The sequence below is a fragment of the Gymnoscopelus microlampas genome (assembly GCF_963454915.1).
Source record: "Gymnoscopelus microlampas genome assembly, chromosome: 13".
Lineage (NCBI taxonomy): Eukaryota > Metazoa > Chordata > Actinopteri > Myctophiformes > Myctophidae > Gymnoscopelus > Gymnoscopelus microlampas.
Genome location: NC_139950.1, coordinates 29,663,472 through 29,684,365, shown reverse-complemented (window position 1 = coordinate 29,684,365; position 20,894 = coordinate 29,663,472).

Sequence of the window (20,894 nt, the reverse complement as noted above, 5' to 3'; positions counted from 1 at the left end):
CATCTCCTGTCCAGTGTCCACTATTGTCTGAAAACTGCACTTTTCTGACCTCTGAACTAACTGGACGGTCTGCCACACTTGTTTCTACACCTCTTCGGCTTAGCTGAGAGTGTGGCGTTGTAGGGGAGGTCAAGCGGCCGGATGGGCAGAGCCGGAAAGACCTCACCCTGACTCACCGCAAAATAGGTCCGTCCGAATAAAATCCTTGATGCGGCATAGTTTAGCTTATTTTTTAAATATAAATGTGCGTGCACTATCCGGAGACTATTTAGCGTCTGTATTATCCCACGGGGAAATTCTATTCCATTTAAATAGGGATTGGGGAACCAAAACAAAGCGGCACCGCAAAACCGGATGGGCAGAATCCGGAAAGAGGATTCTTTTTTATCCTATTTTTATCAGTAGGCGTGGCCTAGACCGGATCACATGGGTCTTTAGTAACGCATACCAGGCTTTCCTCCGAGGTGGAAAGACTGGTGACACGAGGTTAGTAATTGTGTTTATTTGTTTCTGCAAATAAACAATATAATATACTCATTTTCCAAGAGTGACCTGGCCTAGAGGCAGCATTATTACAACTTGGACAAACAATACAAAAACAATACATATATGTAACACACACAAATGAATATCCAGTTAAAGTGCAAAACAGGATCAGAAACTGTGCTAAGTGCACATTTAATGGGGATCAATAGCCAATTTAAATCTGGAACAACCTGGCACTTAGAAGTGGTCTAGTATAAGCCAAGTAAAACTACATCCATCATAAATGTATGTTTTAAATACATTTGTGTCTTAAAAACAAACTTGGCACTTAGAAGTGTTCTAGTATGAGCAATTTAAAAAGACATACTTCATAAATGTATTTTTGAAATAGATTTGTGTCTTTTAAAAAACATTATACATTTTATTTTGAAGGCAACCGGAAACCTTATTGTTGCTAGCTCAAAGACCGAAAGTGTTATTGCCTTATTGCTGATAATGGAACGGAGCTGTTTATGAGTTGGTGTCACATTAGCTTCGTGTAGAAGTACTGGTCTACCTTAAGTCAGTCCACCTTAAGGTCAGGTTAGCTGATTTCATTAGCTTGTTTACTTAATGGTGGCGAGCCAATAGACCAATTCTTTGTTTACCAACATTCATTGAGACTGGACGCACAGGTGATTGTTTGTTTCACGCAATCAATTCTCAACCTGTTGTTTTTGCACCCCAACCCCCTCTTGTGCTAGTGAGCCGCGTCCTAGCGAGACCTGACAGAATGTGTTTCATTGAGCGCATACTTGTTCTTATCAGTGTACGTCGTCTGTTAAGGGGATTAGCATTATTGTTATTATTGTTATGTCGTCGTCGCGCGCGCCTCCCATGGAGATGACTGCAGACACTGCTGGAGGCCTGGTCCGAGGATGAACTAGAGAGAGGGGGGCTCTATCTCTCTATGATGAGTTCCAACGTTTGCCCCTGTCATCTTACACAACTGATGAAGTCAAGTAGAAGACTGCTTAAGGTATGAACCTTGTTTTTATTAACTTTGCTGTCGCTGCTTGCAGTTTGTATACAAATGTGATTCAAGCTGTCATTTTGGGACCCCATCACTGGGTGGCATGTTCAGTGACTTTCTGGCTCTGGAATTGGATGCTTATGTGAATCTACAGTGTGTATGTTGTGTTGTTTCTGCTGTTGTAGGTGGTGAGTTGTAACAGGTATGTGTGTATGTGGCTCTTGGTCATTTAAATGTTCCTATTGTGTGAGTTTGCTATCTGGCTCTGGAATTGGATGCTTATGTGAACCTACAGTGTGTATGTTGTGTTGTTTCTGCTGTTGTAGGTGGTGAGTTGTAACAGGTATGTGTGTATGTGGCTCTTGGTCACTTAAATGTTCCTATTGTGTGAGCAGACATGCAAAAGTGTCACTTTTCAGCTACAGTCACCTTTTTGAACCCAAATAGGGCAATTGTGTGACACCTGACCCGAAAGAAAACAACATGTTGTCACCTTTTTCACCTCGGGCTGTTTGCATGCCTGTGTGAGTTTGCTATTTCTTTTTAAGTTCAAGCTAGAGGTTTTGGGCTTTGACATAACAGCCATACTGATGTGGATGTACAATATGTGTGTTGTGTTGCGGCTGCTGAGTTGTGAGCTGTATGAATTGTGGCAGGGCTGTATTAGTTCATGACTGGCTTGGTGGCAAAACCTATGTCCATGTAGGCTTATGAGGACATGGCCATTATTCTTTCTTTCTTTCTTTCTTTCTTGTATGCTGTGTTGTGATTCAAGCTGTTGCTCTATTGTTTTGTTTTATTTATTCACAATAAAAACAGTACGTAAGGTAATAATGTAAAAAGAAACAGAAATAAGTGCAGATGAGAAAGGAAAACTGCCACAATCATTGTTGTGCTAATCTGCTGGTCTATTAACTTCCTGTTGATCGTCCCTCCCGGCTGTCTCTTTCACCCTCATATCTCTCCCAGTTGAAAATATAGATAATGGACTGTGTCACTGCGATGCTCTGTGTAAACATTACAGATAAGGCTTACATGGAGCCTGATAATCTGTGAATGAGACAAATGTACTCTTGTTCCAAATGAAGGTCCACTTGTTCAGTTAATCCACTGGAACAGTCACATTACTTTTCCTTCAGGTAGGGAAGATACTGCAAACATAGATTGCATGAACTCTTTATTGCTGTCTTCATGTGTGCTGTGAGGTGTTTAACAGAATATGTGGTGAAAAAGTCTAGACAAAGAAGATGGACAACACAATAAGACGTATGAAAGGGAAACCGAGACTAGGGGTTTGAATCCTCCATGGTGCATCTAGCTTGGCCTGGCGCTCCAACAAACATAAATGGTTGTGTGTGAGAGGGAAGCCGGGCAGGGACCTCGAGGGCTTGTGCGGAAAGCACAAGCCCTCGAGAGAGAGACATGAGAAATGACGTGTTCCTCTACACACATTACCTCCTCCTGATGAAACTCCTCACAGTCAGGTGAAAAGAAGTGGACTTCCGATGACGTGAGATGGGACGCACGCTCATCTACACCCTAGGTAGGGGGGTCAGTAGTGACAAGGGACCAACATAGAGATCATACATTGAAAATGGATAGATATCCTTAATCTTGTCCAAACCCTTGGATCAAAAATTATTCCTAAGTTTCATTCCCTCTAAAGTGCATCTAAAATATGCTGCTATAGAGCACCGAAGTCCTGACGTCACTGCCAGTAGAGGGCGCTTTCCGCAGGTTCATGGCTTTACTTTTTGTATTGATATCCTCATTGGGGAATCTTAGATCGCTTCATATAAGAACTGTGTTCCAAAAATAAACACACCACCCTGGCGTTTTTACTCATTATGGATATGAAGCATCGACTGAAGGTGTAAATGTACACATTTACCCAAAGATTAACACAATATAAACACTAGAAACGAGTCAAACAACCCAAAGACTACATTTCCCATGAACGGGGCTACTGCGGGGACAGTGATTTCAGACCCGGAAGTAGTAGTTCTTAAGACTTTTAAGGCAGAATTAATTCCATTTTTGCCAGAAACAGGCTGTATCAAATATTAATGAATATCATAAACGATGCAGAGCCACCCCCCTGACAAAAACGCCAGGGTGGTGTGTTTATGTTTAGAACACAGTTCTTATATGACGTGATCTAAGATTCCCAAATGGAAATTTCAACACAAAAAAATAAAGCCACGAACCGTGCCCTCTAGTGGCAGTGACATTTGACTTCGGTGCTCTATAGACAAGCGGTGTCCTGCTATACCCACTAGATTGTATTGTCTGTACTGTACGTTCACAATACACAAAATGTATCAGTTCCATGTGAATTTGAACTAAATTTGATGCCTCTCCTCTCAATACCTTTGCGTTTCTCTCTCTCCAATTGTACTAAAAAGTACAAACTTGCTGACGGGAGGACATGGATTGGATTAATCATTTTTTCTTAGGTGACACACTTGAGTAGAGGCTGTTCTCAAGATGGTCTTCACTACTGATTGCCCCTCTGAGGAGAATTCAGATGAAATTTTGAAATATACAGTGTAATGATGTAGGACAGTGGTGGAACAGTTCTCTCCTAAAGCTAGAAAGCAGAGTCAGTCCTCTAATCTGAGAAGTAATCACCCAAGAGTCCATCACTGGCAATAAATGAGAGAATGGCTTTTCACATTCTGTTGATTTGTAGTCCACAGCAGTTTCATTATCTTATTTAACAGCGCCAATAGCCGAAATGGTAGGAGGAACGCCCGCCCCAGAGCTATATCAAGTCTATGAGTTGACAAACAACTCTCAAATCAACACTGTTCAACACCAAATAACTGTCAGTGTTAAAGCAGCGCTGGAGGTTTTGTGGTGGCACAGCATTGCCACTAATAAATCAAATACTTTAACATGACTTTGATTACTTGACCTACACAGTGAAATCCTGAGTATTAATTTAACTCTGAGTGTATAATTATACCGAAAAGGGTCTCTCAGAGTTAATTTAACACACAGGATTTTAGTCGGAATCGGCTGAAGTTTAGGTTGGTGTACAGTGTGTATACCTTGTAGGTTTACTAGAGGTTTTCACCCCCGATCCGACCGATATGCCCATATGAGCGTATCAGAGGCACCCAGGGGACACATGTTGTTCAGCATAATTTTCGTTTTTTTTTTGGTGTATCACAAACGACAGATCTAATAATACATGGTTTCCGTAGTATCTGACATCAGTGCATGTTGAAAATCTCCATATTGTGTGCATTTGATATGGTTTATGTAGCATATGACATCAGTGCATATCTCCATATACACGTAGATGCATTTGACTAGCCTGATTATCAGCCTGAAGCTGCGTGGAGCTTCAGTCTGAAATTGGCTGCAATGTCCGCGATTACCAGGGGGAGGGGATTCAAATTGCCCTAAACCAATCACAAGAGATCCACGGATCCGCCTACATCTGACGTCATCGCACAGCTTGTTTTAGCAGATATTCGCTGATTGGCTTGTCGTTAGACCACCCCCACCTCCGACTCTGATTTGACAGGTATTTCTTCTACCGTGAAAAGCCATAGGCTTACATTATGACACCAGACCAAGAGGAGCTCACTCAGAGAGTGGGCGGGGTCTATGGTCTGGAACCAGGCTAGCATTTGACGTGACATCAGTGCATGTTGATCTCCATATACTGTATATGCATTTAATGGCGACTACAATAGGGTGACCATACGTCCTCTTTTACCCGGACATGTCCTCTTTTGGGGGGCTGTCCAGCCTGTCTGGGTGTTTTTAATAAAATCCATCCAATGTCTGGGGTTTTGAGAGTTTGGGTAGCGTGTACTGGGGTGAAAACGAGTGCTTGTTTTTCAATTTCCCTGGAATGCCAATTTCCCTGTCACACACACACACACACACATATACATACATATATATATATATATATATATATATATATATATATATATATATATATAAACTAAATAAGATATGTATACATATATATAAAATACGTATATAAAAAGCATTATTTTTATTTGAAGAACACCATGATGCCATAAAGAACGGAGTTTGTGTCAACACATGCCATCCTTAACTACAACTACTGTCAGGACTGTTGTACCCTGTCAGGAACCTGCCTCAATAAGGTCTTAACTCTACCCAACCTTTTCAAATTATGGTCTTATATCCCCTGACACTCCACCCTGCCCTTCCATCTCCGGCTTTCCACATATTTTTGCTCACCTCTTTACCTCACTACCTAAGTATTTCACCCCTTATCTTTTCCTCACCCTTTTCTTCACACCTTGCTTTGCTGAAGCACATGTCAGGGACAAAATTAATGTGACTGCTGGCCCCTTGATCCTGGATTCTCATATGAAAAGGGGATTAGTACAGTATGTTTTAATGAGCATGAGACCAGAAGCAAGATTGAATGCAAAAGTTGTGTGCTTGTAGATCCGATATTTTTGCTAGTACAACAGAGTATGAAAGGTTTAAGTGGTTAACAAAGAATTTGATGTAACTTGGCAGCATTGGCAAAAAATTGATGTTCTCCGAGTGTCTGCATGCGCATATCCTGATTGCTGAGACTGTTACAGCAGTAATCTGAATGGTTTACTTGCAGTGCATTGGTGTGATTACAGCAACAATACAGGTTTACCTGATTTAGTCTAGAGTCTGGGTTTCTCTGCTTTAAGGCTCTGTCGTCAAACTGGAGCTACCATGACGTTTTCTCAGTTTGTAATGAAACTGGGACGTGGAACTTAGATTTAATTGGTAGAATTTTGTTTTTTGATCCAGAAAAGTTCAAACAGGCTCACGTTTCAAAAGAAATCTGGCGTATGTGGATGTTTACATGCCCAAAATAAATTGAAAGCAGCAATCCTTTATATTTAGACTTTAAATTAAGACTTTACCCTGGTTTTGGAAATCAGATAGCAGTATTACCTGACCATTAATTCACACAGTATTGCCATAACCACTTAAACGCATAGGCTAGTTCATTGACCAAAGTGCCCCAGGGGTTTATAGCCCCCCCCCCCCCCCCCCCCCCCACTGCCCTGTACACCAAATATCTTCGCTGAATAGCCAATCTATAAGCTACAACGCGTCGCAACGCAACACATTAATTAATTACATTCCCATGGTTTAAGGTGTGTGTTTCTCAAGAAACATTTTAAGGGACTCCCTGTGGACAGTGCGGAAGAAAAACTTACTCTTCTTCAATTCTATCTGGCTGACCATGCCGTGGAGCTACTCTCTCCGAAGCAAATATAACTCTCTCTTCTGTGTCTTTTGCCCCCCTTCACCACAAATCCCCAAATGCACCCTACCCCCCTTCTGTTTCCTGCTTCTCTTCCCACCACCTGTCATGTTCTGCAGTGGATTGTTTGGCTGCTGAGAGATTCAGTATTCTGTGCATGTTCGACCAGACACTGATGGCTGACTGACGCCCTCAGCAACCGCTCCCTGGGAGTTACGAGTCTAGTGAACACGCACCAACACAGAAAAATGCAGAAAAAGGCATGTGCATGGGGTGGTAAAAAAAAATAAGGCAAAACATAGTTGAACACAAAAGCGTGCACACACGCACACACACATGCAGGGATACATGTGGATACAGTTGAGCATGCATGTCAAATGTAGACACACACACACACACACACACACACACACACACACACACACACACACACACACACACACACACACACACACACACACACACACACACACACACACACACGGGTAGATCCCCAGTTATTACTATAGATGATGGGGTGTTGCCAGTAGAGTATAACAGGTGTTGCACAAAAATATGCCCTTCCCTGGCTGACACATGTTTATGACTGACAGGCAGGGTAGTTATACTTCTGCCAAGCAGAGAAAATGGCATATTTGAATACGGTTTCCATCTGCCAGAACGGTGCAGTTATTACTAACACTTGATAGCAAATACTTTGATTAACTTCCCCTCCCAGAAATGACTGAAAATGCTTTCCTCTGACACAGGCTACTGTTCTTACTGAATATAGATTATTACCCGGGCCGGGCATTCGTTGTTGCCCAAGGTTATCCAACCGAGGGCTGACGCAGCTGGGTCCGAGGTTGGATTATGAGGGCAACAATGAATACCAATGAATGCTGGGTGATAATTTGTTTATCCAATACCCATAGCCTAATTTACATGTTCACAGAGACAGAGAAAACAGCATTTCATCAGCATAATTTTAAAACGTATGTCTTGTATTATATTATCATAATGTTGACATCCTATATTCAATTGACTAATGGGAGGGCGGACGGCCCTGCAGACCACGGCCACCTCACTCTGACCCATAACCATCAACAAACCTGACATGCCCATATCAATTCAATTTCAATTTCAATTTCAATTCAATTCAATTCAAAGGGCTTTATTGGCATGAGAAAACATACGTTTACATTGCCAAAGCAAAAAGCACAATACAACAATACAGCAATACAATCAAAACAAAAAATGTACATTTGAAAGTCAGAATCTTCAATAGATCAATTTCTATGTATCATAACATAACATAAACAAACCTGGTATGCCCATATATAGGCATGTTACTATGACTCAGACATAACCATAAACAAACCTGGTATGCCCATATATAGGCATGTTACTATGACTCAGACATAACCATAAACAAACCTGATACGCCCATTTATAGCCATGCCACTATGGCTCTTACGTAACCATAAACAAACATGGTACGCCCATATATAGGCATGTCACTATGACTCAGACATATCCATAAACAAACCCGATACGCCTGTATACAGGCATGTCACTATGAGTCAGACATAACCATGAACAAACCCGACACTCTCATAAAGGCATGTCACTATGACACAGACATAACCCTAAACAAACCCGCCACGCCCATATATAGTACATATTGTCACTATGACTCAGACATGACCATAAATAAACCCGATGTGCCCATATATAGGCATAATATGGAAGATCCGGTTGTCCAGAGCCACGGATCTGACTGCTATGCCCATATATGGTTACGTGAATATGACCGACCGACTTCCAACTCGGTGTGCATGGACTCCAGAGAGTGCGGTGCCCGCTAGATATGCGTTTGTCCAGAACCGCTGATCCGACCGATATGCATGCCAGGGTATGGGCATACACTGATGACATCAGGAATCTCCATATATGGGCATAAAAGGGACTAAAAGGGACTGACAGATACAGAGATCTCCATATATGGGCACAAAAGGAACACGGATAGACACGTACTCTGACAAAGCCCCCAACACTATGACTCAGACATATCGGTCGGGTCGGCGGTGTAGCGTAGGTGTGAGGGCCATGTAGCGGCCAAAACTCTAGATGTGAACCTCTAGTTTGAAATAATAATTACATTGCTCCTAGTCTCACTTGGTCAGTCCACCGTCTCACGTCATCAAATCAAGTCAGCATTTCCGGGTTTTGCCAGAGAAGGTAAGCCTCTGATTGGCATAGATATGTACCTGATCATCTGGCAGCTGTGAGATGGCTACCCCCCCCCCCCCCCCTCCCCATTTACTTTCCTCTCCCCCTAGACCACTCCTGCTGTGTGCGGCTGGTTGCTGCTGTATACAGTATCTCTCTCACTCTGTCTCTCATTCTGATGACATGATCGATTAATCAAATCTCCTGCTGTTTACACTAGCCATGCTTTTACGGCTCAGAAGACCACTTGCTAATGGTAAGAATCTGATTTAATTGAGTTAGAAAACATCTGTTCAATTTCAATCTAAATGCCCATAGGGCATTTACCTAGACTATCATGGTTGGGTAAATCTATATGATTGCCCCTAATTGCTGTAACGGAAAGCTCCACTGTATTGGCGATGTGATTTGACATGACACTTGCCAAGTTCATCCCTGGCGTGCCTTCTCCCACGTTTTTAGCAACACGAGTATTATATTCTGATAAAACGGTTAACCTGTGGCTGAGTGCTAGATTATAGTACATGTCAGAAACAGTCCATGTTTGACATGTTGACTTCCTTTAAGTGAGGTTGCTCACAGTTCAATTTGTCACCCCCCTTTTTAGAATGCGTGAAAATTCTGGATAGCTATATCTTAGATAACATGTTAGACAGGCAAAGCACTGTACCTTATATTATCCAAATTTCACATACTGCTTAACACACACACACACACACACACACACACACACACACACACACACACACACACACACACACACACACACACACACACACACACACACACACACACACACACACACACACACTGTATGAGGTTTACAGGAGTACATGTCAGTGTAAACTACACTCTTCCTGTTTTGCACACTAATTTAAATGCTAATTATCCAGGAACTCACTACAAATTATCAAAGTTATTGCCAGATCCGCAGAGCTAAAATAGAGAAACATACAGCTTGGAGACCATGTTTTCATTACAGTGAATTACAGCTCTGAATTAACAATGGCCTAATATTCATCTCATATTAACATAAGATCTGCACATTACAGTATGCTTAATCTGCATAACCAGGTCACATTTTAATAGAAAGTGGCAATGCATGCATGCAGGACGCGTTGTAGTTGGAATGTGATTGAATCTTCCAGACGTCTGGAGGTCATATCTCAGCTAGTCCGACAGGTCTGAATACAATCTGTACAGCCTGGCTGCATTTATTAGAAATTATCTACCTGCATGGCATAGTGATGTAGTCATCAAGGCTGATATTTGCTTCAAGTTGGACAAATAATCACATTAATTTACTTCACTAATGTTAGCCAATGGATATTATGCTGCTATTGCTGGTCAATGAAGATGATTTTGCAGCTGTTGGGCAGAAACTTTGTATCTTCATATTCCATCTTTTTATATTTCTTCATAAATGAATTCCCTACTTTATACTTTGTTGTATGACAGTGTCGCACCGGGATAATAGCCGATCTATCATGTTGATTTGCCATTTTTTGTTAATTTTGAAAGAGACAATTGTTTTCTCCACCTATTGACATGCCCATGTATAAGAACTAATTTCTAAATATCAACTATATTGGATCCAAACACCACATTTTTACCCTTTGTTTATCCAGGGTAGGTTTGCTGTGCAGGAATGCTCTTTTTCAGCAATATCCTGCTTTATAGTCACACACACGTTCACACCTGGGAGCTGCCCAGTACAACCACAGTCCTACTTTTGGCCACTGAGCAACAAAACTGGAGCAGTTTTGTGCGCAGTTTTGCGCACTCCTTTAATCGTTAGGGGCAGCCACTGCTTCTACCACTGCCCCTCACGCTGTACTAATGTTGAACATTAGTACAAGGACTGCAACATGATCCACTCCTACCAGTCACTCCTTTCCTCAGCCCTATAGTGAACAACTGAAAATGCCTACTTAGACAGACTTACCACATGACATTCGCATCTACATCTGCACACCTGTTTTCCATAATGTGCAATTTATTATTATCATTATTATTATTATTATTTAAATCACATTTACATAAATCACATATTTTCAAATCACAATGCAGAAAGCACATTTGGCCCCATTTGTACAACATGTGGCCCCTACTGATAAACAAGTACAATTATGCCATTGTGTGTCAAACCAAGCCAGCTCTCTCCCTCATACCCACTGAACACAACAGCCAAAGCAACACAAACCTAGCTACTTTAGGGCATAATGCCAGTCATGTGCTTTGCCATAATGGGAAGCAGGGGTATGGGAGCACAGCAGAACTTATGGAGTGAAGTTAAGATTGTTTATTCATAACATACTCATTAGAAATATTTGTCTTCTATTTCAATTAAGAGACGTCAAAAGACGTCATTGGCAGGGAATGAGTTAATACCTTTTTATCAGTACGCATTATATAGGTACAGTATACAGTGACCAGAAGAAAAAAGTGCAAACATTTAATGGTACAGTAGAAAGGCATTTGAGTATGATCAGGAACTGAACTAATGTGGATCTTTTCATATACAGTAGTATAAAGTGACTGACATATGTGCATATTATTTAAAATTTGATAGCACAGACATGAGACAATAGGCTTCATTGCAGTATGTAAAAATAACGTGACTGACATATGTAATTCAAATTGTTTGTCAGGTGAAGAGACTGGTACAGAAAGAATGCTGTTTCTCTATGGTTGTGAGGGGAGTGTTGTTTGTGACAGATTCCATGGTTTCTTTGACAAATCCAGCCAAAACCACATGTGATCTTAGTGCATCTCCATAACAGCTGCATGTCCATTCTGCTGGATTTTCTATCTACAGTATACTTTAAGAATAGCCAGACTTTGTGTAATGTACTGTAGCACATGATTGCGAAAGAGCCCTTTTTTTTAGATCTGATCATCGCAGAGATAATGAAATGCTGCCCTTGCCAAGTACACAAATGACCCCGAGACAGCCATTTGGAATGCATGAAATTAACATTGACAGGTGCCAATCAACAAATCAGCTTCTAACTCTGACCCACATCCTCTACTGTATCTCTTTTATCAGACGTGCATACAGTATACGTTCCTGTTTTATGCCTGGTAAATTTGCTACGCTGTAATCTAACATAAAATAATGCATTTTTCTTCTGGGCTTTGACAGTTCGGTCCTTGACATATTGTATTCTACTGTAGTGCAGTTTAAACGTTGGATATGATGAGTCTCAAGGCAAGTGGACCCAGAGGAATGTGTAAAGCTCCCATCACACTTCTATCAGTCAGTTCCATTGTTTGAGGCCTGAAAACGCCAAATACCCAACAACATCACAGAACATGATTTTTTCTTTATATCGACATATTTCACAAGACTGTCAAGGGAACTCTGAGAGGACAAACAAGGCTGGCAATGTATCCACTGGCACCATATCCTGCCCCCACGTTCTTTTTTATCCTAAATGTCATTATTATGCTGAACAAAAAGAATAAAATTCTCCCATAATCCCGATGCACTGAGTGTATCCCACGCTCTCTGAATCAGAAAACAGCTGAGGGAGCTCTAAAATAGAGCAAGGATGTGAGAGATGGGCGCTAGCCGTTATAGTATGATTTTTTAACATAAGACATTCTGCTTCAATGAAGACATAGATGAGCTGACACCAGCTTGACTGTAGCCTCGCCACCTCTGATGGCTCTGCCGTCCAGCATGACACGATTCTTCAGTGAAGTGATTGGCCTCTGGTCCTCAAAGCTTACAGTGCATTGCAAGACACTGCAAATGGGCCACAGTGTGTGTGTGTGTGTGTGTGTGTGTGTGTGTGTGTGTGTGTGTGTGTGTGTGTGTGTGTGTGTGTGTGTGTGTGTGTGTGTGTGTGTGTGTGTGTGTGTGTGTGTGTGTGTGTGTGTGTGTGTGTGTGTGTGTGTGTGTTGTGTCAGAGAAGGTTGTCCTGTAATACTAAGCTGTCATACTGCTCCTCTTGCACAGCTAACCAGGGTCATGTGTGTGTTGAGTTCCTCTCCTAAGGTTCACGAGAAATGCCAATCACAATGTGCTTCAATGATAGGTCCCTGCAGGGGATATGACATACTGCATTTGTAACGACTGCATTTGAATGTATTCAGACTGAAGATGAAAAGCCTGGTGCTTGTACCGCATAGTAAAGGGAGACTTCACTACCCTGTCAACGTTGTGTATGCAATATACATTAGGTGAGTGCAGCTGTGTCCAGTTTTGCCGTAGGGGCCGGTGTGCCATTTTGCAGGCAGTCAACAGGGCTCCTTATAGGCTTTAGTGTACAAATGGTTAGGGATGGGTATTGGCAACAATCTCACGATACGATACGTATCACGATACTTGGGTCACGATACGATTATATTGCGATACGTATCACGATACTTGGGTCGTATCACGATATTGCAATATATTGCGATATATTGCGAAATATTGCGATATATTGCGATATATTGCGATATATACATATATCACAACTACATATTGTTTATATATACACTACATATTGGGTAGCTGCAGATCTGTGATAGGTTCTTTGAATGTTTTTCATAAAACCTGTATCTGAAAAAGCAAAAAAAAAAAATTCAATTTTTTTTTTTTTTTTTCAAAAAAAAATCGCGATATTGATACTGGAGTATCGATACAGTATCGCGAAATAAAATATCGCGATATATCGTGATATCGATAATATTGCCCATCCCTACAAATGGTCTGCCTTCCTATAGCACCTTTTGTGATGTGCATTACATCCACCTATTCAGACATCCACAGCAGAGACAACCATGCTAGGCACCAACCTGCTCATATAGAGCTGTTCCTCCTGAGCTACTGCCACCCCTGAACCGCAAGCTACAGCAAGTGAGTGCCCAGAGACACCGGTTACAATGGCCTGGAACTACAGTACTGTAACTTGGAGACTGAACAGCAGCCAAACAGCCCAACACACAATGAAAACATTGAAAATCATTTCACCTCCTATTTAAGTGCAGTAAACTGAACAATTTGCACATAGTGCTGTTCAATTGTGTACATATCCATATTTATTGAGACGGTTCTCAAGATACGTGAACTACAGACACACACACACTAGTGGTGTCAAAAATAATCGAATAATCGATTAATCGCAATGCGGACATGGACAATTATGAATCGATTCACAAATGTCAATAATCGATTCATCGAATAATCAATTTTGAAAAAGAAAATATGTTTTTTTTATTAAATTTATTTAATTTTAGTTTTTTAATCAATTGCACAGAGAAGCAGGCAGATTTATATGTCGTTCAGTATATCTGACTGCTTGTATTGACTGATGAAAAGGTTTCCATGTTGTACAATAATATAGAAAAGTGTGATGCATCGCGATGCATCGTCGAATCGAATCGAATTATTAAAAGGTTAATTGTAATCGAATCGAATCGTTACCTGGTGAATCGTAATCGAATTGAATCGTGAGGGCAGTGCCAATGCACAGCTCTAACACACACACAGACATACATTTGGCACATTTATTGTAGGATGGAATTTCTTTGATGATAAAACATGGCAACTGCATTATGAACTCCTGTTGGGAGTGCTACTAAGACTGTTTTGTCTGCCTGTTGTAAGTTGTGTATAAAATCTCTCCATCTGAGAGTTGGTCTTTCAGTTTGCTGCTGTGATCTGTTGTCTGCATGACCTTTTCCCCTCCACTGCTGTCAGACAAAAATTGGAAGAAAAAAAATATATACAAATTTATATGTCCAGCTCCACATTTTAGATCAGTCAACGCTATTAGAGTCAAGACACATCATTTACAGTTTGGAAAAGGTTATCCATTCCCCACAAGTACACAACATTTAATGTCTGCACAGTGCGTAGAGTCTGTGAAATCTGACAGCACCTTACATATATGTGAAAATGGCTTCTTTGTGTTGTTGTTGCTGCTGCACGTCTTCATAACAATGCATTATTACTGTTGCATGGGCATTAGGGAGGCAACGGTCCAGTTACCCACGGTTGGGTTAGAACTTCGTTTTTTGTCTCACTGTTTCGGTTCGGTTTTGGTACAGTAAAAGAAAAGGTGAGAAAAAATGGAAATATTCTGAGTTAGTTTGTTTAACTTATTAGCAATATATATTTTTTCTATTCAGACACATTGCAGTATTTAATGCCTTTCCTTATTTTCACTGACCAAAAAAATGCACCTATGCATCACACATGCGCAGGGAAGGGAGTGGGGAGATTGCAAATAAAAAACAGTTTCGTTTACGGCAATTAAACATTTAAGACATTTAATCTCTGCATAAGGATTTAAGGATGATATGCTTTTGGCTACCGGTACAAGAAGAGTTCCTATCTACAGTCATGGAGTATTTTGTTGGGACTTGTCTGACGTAAATAACTTTTAAGGATCTCCTGCTACGAGTGGAGAGCACAACAACAACATCACGTAGGCGAATCATTATGCTCATTTATTAATCCGATGGTGTCGCCCGCCAAATATAGACAATCTACAGGCTCCCAATGGATCGGCGAGCAACACCAGCTGGATTCACTCACGCGGGTCGCGGGGAACTCCGCAAGTGATGTTTTTTTTTTTGCAAACCGAAAAAGCGTGCTCCATAAAGGCGTATTGAACCGTGCAGGGCGACCGTAAGTTTCGGTTTTAAACCGCAAACCCCTGCACCACTAATGGGCATAGGTTTCACTTCTACACTGGTACTACAGCCAACCAAACCCCAACCAAACAAAAATAAGTTTAAGACTTACTTTTTTTACCTGGCTTTTTTTGAAAAATTGGGCACTCACGTGTGCAAATCTTTGAAAAATATATATTTTTAAAGCATTTTAACTAAAATCTTTGCTTCTGGGTGGTCCCTGGAACAAAATATTTTGAGATGGTGGTCTGCGGCCAAATACATATCATTTTGTGGGTCCTTGACATGAAAAAGTTTGAGAACCACTGATATAGCATACTGTACGTTTTTCATAAAACTGAACTGAAGAAGACATTTGTAGAATTGGCCTCAGGTCTTAATGGGTTAATCCATTACAATGACAATGTTATTCCCCCTGCTGTCCCTGCTACCAGCCTCTCCATAGGGGTAGATCAGGGCCAACTACTATATCCTGACAGTCATTCAATGCCACAAATGTTTGGCATATTACTTTGCTGTCTAAATGATAAAGTTGGTCTTTCTGCAGACAGTAGCATTGTTGAGTCTTGTTTTGCCGTTGTGGATCACAGCCAGTTTCCAGTCGTCTCAGGGCACTAAAACTTCACTCAGCTTCTGCAGAGGAAAGAGGAACCATGCACCAACATCAACCATCAACCTGACTAGAGCTTCCACCCGAGGAACCAATCCTGACATTTCTACTGTCATAACTTTAAAGATGTCAGCAGCCTCAATACAGGGTATGAACGTACAGTATACTTTGAGTGAAACATTGTCAACTCAAATGATTTGTTTCTCTTTATTTATTTTTTCCTCTACAAGCATGCTATCAGAGTGGGGGGGGCATGTCATCCCACTCCCATAACGTCACCTATGTATTGTACTGTTAGTCAGTCCAGTGTCAGTCCAGTGTTTAAGTATTAAAACATAATCATCAGCATCAAGTAAACTCTGATATCCAAACTGCTTGTTTTGAGAGTTGTTCTTTTTTCACTGTGTCAGCTCTGAAAGTGTGAGGAAAAAACATTCTCAAATCCAGACAGCTCAAAATACTCACCATCTTGATATCTAAAATCTAATTCCTTCTTTTCTCTCCCTCCTGTTGCCCTACTGTACCTAATGTTTGAAAAAATAAAATAAAGGATTTGTGGTAGATATATGCTTGACCTTCTTTTGAAAAGTGGATGGGATATTATCAGGTATTAGAGGTACTTCAGAGGACAGTTGTCTCATCGTCCTGATGTTTAGAGGGATTCGGAGATAACCTTTAGCCCTGAAGTCATCCACCTCTTCAGGTGCAGCTGTTGAAGAAATAGAGATCATTTTTTATCTGTCACAGGGTGACCCTTGCACTCCAGCTTTATACCGCCGTTTTCTTTTTCTTTTCATTTTTCTATTTTCTATCATGCCAAAATGTGCCTGGAAAAGGGGAATGACATCAGCCTGTATGTGTAAGAGGATGAGAGAGAACAAGAGAGTGATGGGAAGAACAAGTATTCATCTGCATTGCCTCTGGCTTTGCTCATTGTTGGTATTTTGTCCCATTATTAAAATATAATGTAAACACGTTGTGTGTGTGTGTGTGTGTGCGCGCGCGCGCGTGTGTGTGCGCACCCGCTTGCATGTGTGTACGGGCTTGTGAACATTCTGGTCTGCTCTCCCCAACCATCTATATTTCAGTGAGATGTCGGGATGTGGATGGAAGCCCTATAGGGTAAAACACCCTCCTTGGGTATACGGAGCTGTCCTGTAGCATGCCAATGGCTGCCACATGCACACATCCAAACTCAGGCTTGTCTGAACTGTGGTAGGTCTCAGAGGAATGCATAGAACACAGAAAAGAGCCTCCGGTGGGAGGGAGGATGGGAGGTTGAGCTGGGCAATTGATCAAGCATGCATCATATGTGAGTTGGTTGAATGATTTAGAAGCAAGGTTTTCTTTTTAATGTATGCGTACATGTGTTTGCATGTATATGAGCATATGTTGTTTCCCCTTTCTTTTGTGTGTGTTGTATACCGATGGACCGACTCTAAAGGTCTGGTGGTCTAGTAGTGGTCAAACTGATTGCTTTTGGTTATTCTGCCCAGACAAATGGGAGGGGGTGTGTTTGTCTTTGTTTGTGATGTGCGGGGGAAAAAAAAGATGTTGGTGGCAGAGCTGTAGAATGAGAACTTTCCCATGTTTGTTCTAAATTTGGGTGGTACCAGATCATGGTCGCTCCCTCTAGTGTTGTGGCTGTGGGTGTCACTTTGGAGGAGTAGTTCGACAAGTATGAGGCCGAGGGTATATTGAGGGCACTGAGGGTAATGTCTCTTTGGCTATCTTAAATTACAATCTCAGAGCTCTTTGGTTTGTTAAGCAGCATCTGAAGATCGGGTCCTGTGTATTGGAAACTGTCCCCACAAGTCAATGAGCTCGTTTACATGCACACTAATAAACCAATCATGGTCCGATTTAGGCAGTTGTTGCACAATGAAGATGGGACAGCATTGAGTTAGGTGAACAATTTATTGAGTTACCTAGAAGTCAGTTACAGTGCATTATGGGTATTGTACTTTGCCACACACACACACACACACACACACACACACACACACACACACACACACACACACACACACACACACACACACAGTGTGTTACCATACAGTATATGCCGTAGAATTGTTGTATATACCGTATATATTGAGCAAATACAATCCCATAATCCCCAGAATTTAGCAACAAGGAAAAATAAAATCCTACGGAGAACATGGAATGTAGCTCCGATAGTGATTACAAAATGGGAAAAGGATTTAACAGGATTTCAGGATGCAACCAGTCCCCCTTTTTTACAGTGTGGCTGAAAGCCAGCCTGTCTACAAACAGACCTGTACCTAGTCATTCTTGACACTTCTTGACACTTTTTCCTCATTGGCTGGCCTCTCAGCCATCCTCTCAGACTATGGGATCTGGACACAGGTCACAGCACAGTTGTGTCAGATTTCACTTACCAGTGGGAGAGAGAGACAGAGAGAGAGCACAGTGGTGTCATATTTCACTTAAACGTACGCACGCACACGCACACACAAAAAGACAGACACAGATGCACTAATTACCCTGTAAATGACATGTAAATGTCAGTCTTGTTTTGTTTTTGTTTCTTCTTCTTTCTTTCTTTCTTTTTTTGAGAGACATGAGCAGCCTAAAGAAGGAAATAGTGAGTGAAATAAGCACCGATAACTATAATTGCAATTTTTTGAATGTCAATTTCACTATTGAAATAAAGAGAGTGGTTGTATTTTCTATAAAACTGATGCTGTCATTTTAAACTTTGTAGAGTTTACCAACTTATTATCAGCAGACTATCGATTCGAGGCTTTACATGCAATGTAAGGGCTGAACTCCTCTCGACCGTAGTCTGGCCATTTTAGGAATAAGGCCTTATCCACCGGGCGCCCTTTACTCCAATTCCCTCAGGTGACCTGCAGCACGGAGCCAGGTGCATGTGAGCTACACCTATGATTTTCAGAGTGACCTTCTCCTAGATAGGTGGTTGTTCAAGGCTAAGCCTCATCTGCCCATGCTATTCATTTTAAAAATGGAGCAATGTTTTAGATGGATTTTTGGAGATACTGGTTACATTATTGGTGACAATGTCACAATTTCTACTGAGGCAATTATGGATGAACCCCAAAGCTGTAAGGGTTAGTCAGAAATTATGCTCTGGAGACACAGGAGATGGGCAAACAGAACAACAGCAAAACAAAAAAAACTGATGACTGTGTTATTTTTAATGACCATGAGCCTCATTAGAGACTCTTGAGGTGCGATACAAAGAACATTTTGGCATAACCTTATGTAACCTTGAATCCCAATTATTTGCATTATTTTTTCAGTTAAAAGTTTACACTTTTAAAGCGTGAAGTTCTCAGCCATAACGCAGCCTTGATCTGGGGCCTCATGTATAAATGCTTCGTGGGCACAAAAAGGAGCCCAAAAACATTGTACACCAGTTTTTGTGCAAAACATGGGATGTATAAAAAAATGATGGTGGGTATGTGCTTACTGCCATAACATTTTTCAAACTCAGACGTGCAGACATTTTGGAGAGGTATGTGGAGTAGCGATGTGGATGATTGTGGGATGGTTGACTCTGGGTTATCTTATGCAGGGCTGAACTTTTCAGCAAACACCTCCTCTCAGACTTTGTGTCATGCCAATCACTTTTGTTTAACTTTGTTGTTTACTTTGATAAACAACTGTGGCACATATTTGGCAGTGAAATGCTGCCTACTTGGTATCTTGTACCTCAGCTCTAACATGTTTATCATATTATGAATATAAGTCGGATATCAGACCTGAAAGAGTTATGGCTGGAAATAGACCTTGAAAAAGTACCGGAATCCACAGATTCCTCATCACCCACATCAGCCAAACTTTAGATTTAAGATTTTCTGGTGCGCTGTAAATAGTGTCAGGGTTTGTGAAAAAGAAAAGGTCAATTCGAGATGACATGAATGAGAGGGGAGAAAGAGGTGGTCCTTCATTATTGACATTTTGAAAGAATGACTTGTAAATGTTAGATCAGCAGGGTAGTTAATACTAAAGTAGAATTAATTAACTGCATTTAGATTCCGATTCGTATCGGTTAATCTTTACACCCCTATAATCAACTGTTAAAGAGTAGTACTGGACTGGTCAACCTGTTGGCAGCATGTCAAAGTCAAAAATTGGCTGATACTGTTCCTCATTTTATAATAAACTAATTAAACAAATTCAATTAATTTAATCACTGGATTGCAATTTTATCTCCGAAACTTCCTGTAAACACGACCTAAAAATGGCTGTTCTAGCGCTAAACCTTTCTTTGTGTGTCCCCATTACCTGCTCGTCCTACCTAAATCCTTAGTCCTTACAATGCCGTCACACAATTATTGGACACAGAATGTGGAATTTAATGTCATAATGTCAGCATGATTTCTTCCAAATCTGCTTTTCAGCATCTGATAGCAATGTGAGCAATATCTGCGGTTTGGGACGTATCACTTTATGACATAAAGTCACACTGAATTGACTGAAATTATGTGTATACTCACTGTAAGTGCAGCAATTGAGCATTGGAATTTCTATTCCTACATGCCACCCCCAGCATTGTATGTGGTTAGCACTTTGGTGTAAAATTGTACTTTCAGTTGGAAAGTAATCAGACATCTAACTATATAAATGGCGACCAACTTCCGCACCCTCGGTGTCCACACCCCACAGCTCTGTTATCGACTAAACAACGCACCGCCAGACCACAT